Source organism: Chrysochloris asiatica, unplaced genomic scaffold (assembly GCF_000296735.1).
Source record: "Chrysochloris asiatica unplaced genomic scaffold, ChrAsi1.0 scaffold00002, whole genome shotgun sequence".
NCBI classification, from domain to species: Eukaryota; Metazoa; Chordata; class Mammalia; order Afrosoricida; family Chrysochloridae; genus Chrysochloris; species Chrysochloris asiatica.
The window spans coordinates 2,879,744-2,887,086 of record NW_006408520.1 but is presented as its reverse complement, the minus strand read 5'-3'; positions in this window follow the sequence as shown (position 1 = coordinate 2,887,086).

Genomic DNA, 7,343 nt, shown 5'->3' with positions numbered 1-7,343 from the left:
ATTGTATTCATCTGTTTTGTGGTTGATGGACATTTTGGTTTATTTGCAATGTTTGGGTATTATAAGCAATTCTATAAATAATTATTTTATATGTCTCCTGGAGCATATTGCTAGAGGACTTGGTATATATTTAAAAGTGGAATTGCTGTCTGCTCACTGTTTGTGTAGCATAGTTCAGGGCAGGTTTGGCTGGTGTTGCCACTGTTTCTCACTGACCAGGTGGTAAAGGAGCAAGTAGTGGCCCTCACTCAACAGGAGGGAATACAACTGAATGAATTCTACAAAATACCAGCAAGACAAACAACCTCATGGAGAAAGGATTTGAATAGACATTTTACCAAATCTTTTTGGTATGATATGATGTATGCTAATGGAAAGAAGGAGTCCTGGTGTGGCACTGTGGGCTAATGCGTCAGACTGCAAACTGCAAGGTCAGTGATTCAAGCACACCAGCTGCTCCTTGGAAACCCTATACAGGGTCACTATGGGTTGGAATCAACTTGATGGCACTTAACAACAACAATGTAAAGAAATATGTTAAACAAACAATGTTCAATGTCATTAGCCAGTGTTGCTGTTTAGTGCCATTGAGTTGGTTCTGACCCATAGTGACCCTGTATAGGATTTCCAAGGAGTGTCTCGTGAATTTAAACCACCAACCTTGTGGTTCAAACTAAACTAATGGTTGAGTGCTTTTCCTACAACGCCACACCAGGACTCATTAACCATTGTTGTTGTTCTTAAGTGCTGTTGAGTTGGTTTGAACCACAAGGTCAATTAATATGAAATTAATAATTATGATCATTGGTCACTGGTGCTTTTATTTTGTATATTTGTTGTTATTGTAAGTGCCCTCAAGTCGGTTCTGACTCATAGTGAACTTGTATAGGTTCCTCATAGCTTCCCTGTATAGTGTTTCCAAGGAGCAGCTGGTGAGTTTGAATTGTCAATCTTGTGGTTCAACTGACCTTGTGGCCCAGTGCTTTATCCCACAGTGCCATACCCCCCCTTTTTTTTTCTTTCCATTTTTATCATATTGTCTTTTATCATATTGATTTATAGGTAACCTTTGTAAGTTCTGAATGTTAATCCTTTGTTGATTATATATTTTGCCCTTTTTAAGGTTATGATGTCATTTTCTAGTAATATTTTTAAAATTTAAAAAAATGTAACTTGATGTAATTGTGGTCCTTCATAGTTCCCCAAATATATTTTATATGATATTCATAATGATCCTGGAGATAAAATATTAATATGACAGTTTTAAGGATGGAAAAAGTCACTTAGACTACAAGGTCAGTTTGAACCACAAGGTCAATGGTTCAAACTCACCATCTGCTCCTTGGAAACCCTATACAAGGTGACTATGAGAAACCATATACAGGGTTGCTATAACAGGTATAATACAAACCTAAAATATAACATAATTCTAATGACCACTTCATCTCTCAGGGCTATGGAAATTAAACTCAATTTTTTTTAAATATGCTTTTTAAGTATCATGAAAATCAGATTATCATTCATTCTTAGTAACATACAATATCCATTAGTATAGTATTTCAAAACAAAATGAATAAAGACTATTTCAACTAAATTGAATGATGAAACATAGGAATATCTACTTTGACTCAAAACTTCTGAATTTTAATTGAAAAGAGACGGAAAAAGCAAAGACATATTTTCCTTCTGAAAATATTATTTTAAAAGAAAAGAGTTGGGATTGTTCATCTGAACTAAGCTCTTCATGCCAAAGTTTATTATATATTCTAAATCAAACAAAAAGGTTGAAGAATTTTCACAAGTGGTGGAAGAATCTCAGAGCTTACATATTTTAGTAAAACCCTCTACTGTGTGCTTGCAATTGTTTATGTGACTGCTTCATATGGTCAGCAGCTGGGAGTTATACAACTTCAAGACCATAAACTGCTGTGCTACATAATTTCCAATGCCCTCCTTATGCAAAAATCTGAACAGTAGCAGGATTATGAATTTTAAGACTTAGACAAATAATACATTTTAATGCATTCTGAGATCAATGACCTTAGTGTTCTATAGCAATAACAGAATACCTGAGTTATTCTCAAGGGTTCTAAAACTAACTGACTGAAAGTTCAAGGTGGGAGCAAAGGGATATAGGATGCCAACTGACAGTGTCAGCTGCAGGAAAAAGCATGGATTTTTGGAAGCAGATAGATTTGAATTTGTCTCTTAACTCTCCCTTTTAGTAACTGTGCTGTTTATTTTAGTCTGTAAAATTGACTGTTAATACTAGCCTAAGATAGGCAATTGAGTCCCTGAATGTGTAAGCAGTTGCCGTGTTCGGCTGCTAACTGAAAGGTTGGAGGTTTAAGTCCACCTAGAGTGTTGAAGAGCAAAGATGTCAGCTTGAGGACTAAGGTGCACCTGACCCAAGCCATGGTATTTTCAATAACCTCATATGGATGCGAAAGCTGGACAGTGAATAATGAAGATCATAGAAGAATTGATGCCTTTGAGTTGTGGTGTTGGAGGAGAATACTAAAAGTGCCATGGGCTGCCAAAAGAACCAATAGATCTGTTTTGGAAGAAGTGCAGCCAGAGTGCTCCTTTGAGGCCAAGATGGCTAAACGTCATCTCTCAAACTTTGGACATATTGTCAGGAGGGAACAGTCGCTGGAGAAGGATATCATTCTTGGTAAGATGGAGGGTCAGAGAAAAAGAGGAAGACCCCCAATGAGATGGATTGGCCAAGTGTGGCAGCGGTAGTGAGGTTGGCCCAGGATCGGACATTGTTTCTTTCTGCTGTGCATGGGATCGCTATGAGTCGGTTCCAACTCAATGGCACCTGACAACAACAACAACAAAGAGATGCCTCAGACGAAGTCATTGTTAGGTGCCATCAAATTTGTTCAAACTCATCATGACCCCATCCATGTACAACAGAATAAAACATTGCCATTTTCACAATTGTTAAGTTTGAGTGATTCACTAGGAGCAACGTTCTACACGGATATACATGGGATCACTTCAGGAGCTTAGGGATCACTTTAGATTATTGATTTTTAGATGTCCTTTGCATGCTCTAAATGTTAATCCTTCGTTGGTTATATATACGACTCAACAACAACTGGTTGACAAAGGTCAGACAAAGTAGCAAACAACCCCACAATCTTAGTAACTTAAAAAAATAGTCCTTTTCTTACTCAGGTTACATTCTGGTCACAGATCACCTGGAGCTCTCCATTGTATATTTTCACCCTGTGATTAAAAAAAATAATTTAAAAAAAGCCTCAAAAGTTGTTACTTTACTAGTGAAACAGAGGGGATATCCTCCCCAAAACAAATGCTCTTGCACAGAAATGACACATCACTTTGATTCCCAATGCATGGGCCAGAACTCATTCCAAGACCCCATTTAATCCTAATGAAGTCTATAAGCATTTCTATCATGTGCCTGGAAAGCAAAGATCTAGAAATACTAGGTACATCACAAGACTACTGAGAATTGGGTTACTGAGAATTGACTTGTATCCAGCAGCCCATTACTAGACAAGTACTTATTAATGTTTTTGTTGTTGTTAAGCGCCGTCGAGCTGAGTCAATTCTGACTTATAGCTACCCTGTACAGGGTTTCCAAGGAGCAGCTGATGGGTTTGAACCACCGACCTTGTGGTTCATAGTCCCTTGCTTATCCTAAAGTGCCAAATCAGAAGTCTGTTTATGAAATATATTAAGTATCTAGGGTGCATACAATAACAGTCTTATCAAGAAAAGAAAATATAATTTACCAGCAGTTTTTTAAAACTTTATTGTTAAACTTGCTTATATTAAGATTTCTTGGTGAGCATACTTTAAAAAAGAATTATTGCTGTTAAAATTATGCTTTTTTAATTTTTAAAAAAATTTTAAAAAGCCATTTCTTTGGATTGTTGTAATTTTCCAACTAATATGGAAGTTTGAAATTTGGTCAGAAAATCAGAGAATTTATGAATCTGCAGATATGATTTTGTATTTTTGTCAGATTTATTCAATCTTATGGGGGAGAATCTTTCACACAGCAAAGTTTAAATTAATTCTTCAAATGAACTTTTAAGGTTAAATAACTGAAATTTGTATATGAAATTACTGGATCTATAAAATTAATTATTTATCCCAAAAGCATGCAATTTATTGCTGAGGCTGGGGTGAGGGTGCTCTCATACACATCATCTAACTCTTTTTTTTTTTTTGTGAATGAGACAGAGTGACCAAAACATATCTGATTCCCAATTTCCTATGCTTTCTAAACAGTTTCACACAGAACAGTTTGCTGTCCGTATAGTGAGAAAATGGAATTTACTGCTAGATTTCAAACTGTTTTCAAGATTATACCTCAAAGCAAACCAAAGCCATTGTTCCTATGTAAATTTCAATTCATAGTGACTTTAATGGACAGAGTAGAACTATCTCATTGGGTTTCCAACGCTGTAATCTTTATGGAGTCCTGGTGAGGCATTGCAGGTTATGCGCTGGACCACAAGGTCAGTTTTAGCTGCGAGGTTGGTAGTTCAAATCCCCTAGCCGATCCTCAGAAACCTTATACAGTGTCACTATGAGGCAGAACTGACTCAATGACACTTAACAACAACAATTTTTATAGAAGCCGACAGTCACATATTTAGCCTGCAAAGCAACTGGGGAGTTCAAGTACTTAACTGCTACATAACTAGAACTCTTTTCAGGACATGAATATTTACTGTGAATAAAAAAGTCTATGTTCACAATAGAAAATCAGAGTCCCGAGGACACTCTAGACTGATTATATGTTCCAATGTTTATCATGAGGCAAATGACTATCTCATAGTCTACAAATAATAACCATATATTACCTTGAAAATATTGAAATTATATATTTGTGTTATCATATATCAACAATTATGTCTGAATTCCAAGTTAGCAATGGTCCTCAAAAATATAATTGATTAGAATTTTAAATTCCCAATCTTTGCAATGTTATCTATCTATATTTTTTTTATGATTAACACAGTAGAAAATCTTTTCATAGTCAATAAAGAACAAGTAAACATCATTTGGACATTCTTTGCTTTTAACCAAGATCCATCTGACATCAGAAATTATATTTCTCATTTCATGTCCTCTTCTAAATCGAACTTGAATTCCTAATAGCTCCTTGTCAATTTACTGTTGCAACCACTCTTGAATTATCTTCAGTAAAATTTTACTTGCATGTGATATTAATGATATTGTTCAATTGTTTACACATACCATTGGGTCACCTTTCTTTGGAATGGGCACACATACAGATCTCTTTCAATTTGTTGGCCAGATAGCTGTGTTCCAAATTTGATGCATGAGTGCCTCCAGTTCTGCATCAGTTTATTGAAATATTTTAATTTGTCTTCTATCAATTCCTAGAGCCTTGTTTTTCAGCCAACGCCTTCAGTGTAGCTTGGATTTCTTCCTTCAATATCATCAATTCTTGATCACATGCTGCCTCTTGAAATAGATGAATACAGAGCAATAATTTTTGGAACACTGACTCTGAATTCTTCCTTCTGTATTTTTTTTTTTCTGCATCCTGAATCACTCATATTATTTCCCATTGTTGTATTTAGGTGCCATTGAGTCTAGTTGAACTCATAGTGACCTTAGGCAAACAGAAGGAAACACTGTCTAGTCCCATCCTATCATCACAATCATAGTTATGTTTGAGCCCATTGCTGCTGCCACTGTGCCATCTTGTAGACGTCTTCCTCTTTTTCTATGATGTTTGTGGTTCCTCTTGGCAATATGTCCAAAGTATAAGAGATGAAGTCTTGTCATCCTGGCTTCCAATGAGCATTCTGTTTATACATCTTCCAATACAGATCTGTTTGTTCTTCTAGCAGTCCATGGTATTTTTAATATTCTTCACCAGTGCCATAACTCAAATGCTCCAATTCTTCTATGGTCTTCCTTATTCATTATCCAACTTTCACATGCATATGAGGTTATTGAAAATGCGATGCCTTGGGTCAGGAACAGCTTAGTCCCCAAGCTGACATCTTTGCTCTTGAATATTTTAAAGAGGTCTTGTAGAACAGATTTATCTAATACAATACATTGTTTGATTTCTTGACTGTTGCTTCCAAGAGTGTTGATGATGGATCCAAGCAAAATGAAGTAATTGACAACTTCAATCTTTTTCCCATTTATCATGATGTTGTTTATTGATCCAGTGGTGAAGATTTTTGTTTTCTTTACATGGAAGTGCAACCCATAATGAAGGCTGTGGTTTTTGATCTGCATAAAAAAAGTATTTTAAGTCCTCTTCAGTTTCAGGAAGCAAGGTTGTAATGTCTGCATACCACAGATAGTTAATTAGTTAGTCTTCCTCCAATCCTGATGCCATATTCTTCTTCATATAACCCATTTATATGAATCATATATTTTGCTCCATTACAATGACTGCAAATCCCTCCATATACCATCAATTAACAGCATTTACCTCTATTTGTTTTAATTCTTGCATTCTTCCATGCGTCTCTCACTACCTACATCTTTCCTCCACCAATATCCCTCTTGTTGTATATTATCTGCACCTCACCCATGTTTCTGTCCTCTAGCCCATGAATGCTTTTCCTCCCATTCCCACCCTGGTAATCACAGTAAAATGTTTCTTCTATCAAGAAAACCTTTCCTTAACATTTTACAACAATTGTTTCATACGGCATTTGTTCTTTTGGGATTGACTAATTTCACATAGCTTAAATATCCTCGAGGTCCTTCCAAGTTATAAGGTATTTTGCAGATTCATAGTTATTCTTCTATTTTGTATAGTATTCCATTGTGTGTATGTACCAAAGTTTGCTTAACCACTCTTCTGTTGATGGTCATTTAGGCTGTCTCTATCTTTTTAATGCATCTCTTGTAGACAGTATATTGAAGTTTCCTGTTTTCTTATCCATTCTACTACTTTCTGTCTCTTGACTGGTTCTTTTAATCAATTGACAGTCACTGTAATTATCAATAGGTATGAATTGATTGCTGTCATTTTTTTTTTCTGTGTGTTTTTGTGGTATTACTGGTTTATTTAAGCCACATAATTTTCTGCACTGAGTTCATTTTGTTTGAGCATTTTCTTTTCATTTTCATTTTATTTTGTTAGTTTTTATTAAATCTTTCTGATGTTCTTCATTCTTATTTTGATATGAAGGTGAATTAATTTTCTTTGAGGTTGTCCTGCAATTTATTAATTTTCCCCATTTATTTTAAAATCTACTTGACATCCTTACACTTTGGAAGTTTTCTGTCTATACTATTCCCTATTATTCTTTGTAATTTTCATCATTATAAATTGATATCTCTGGTTTCATATTTTCAGC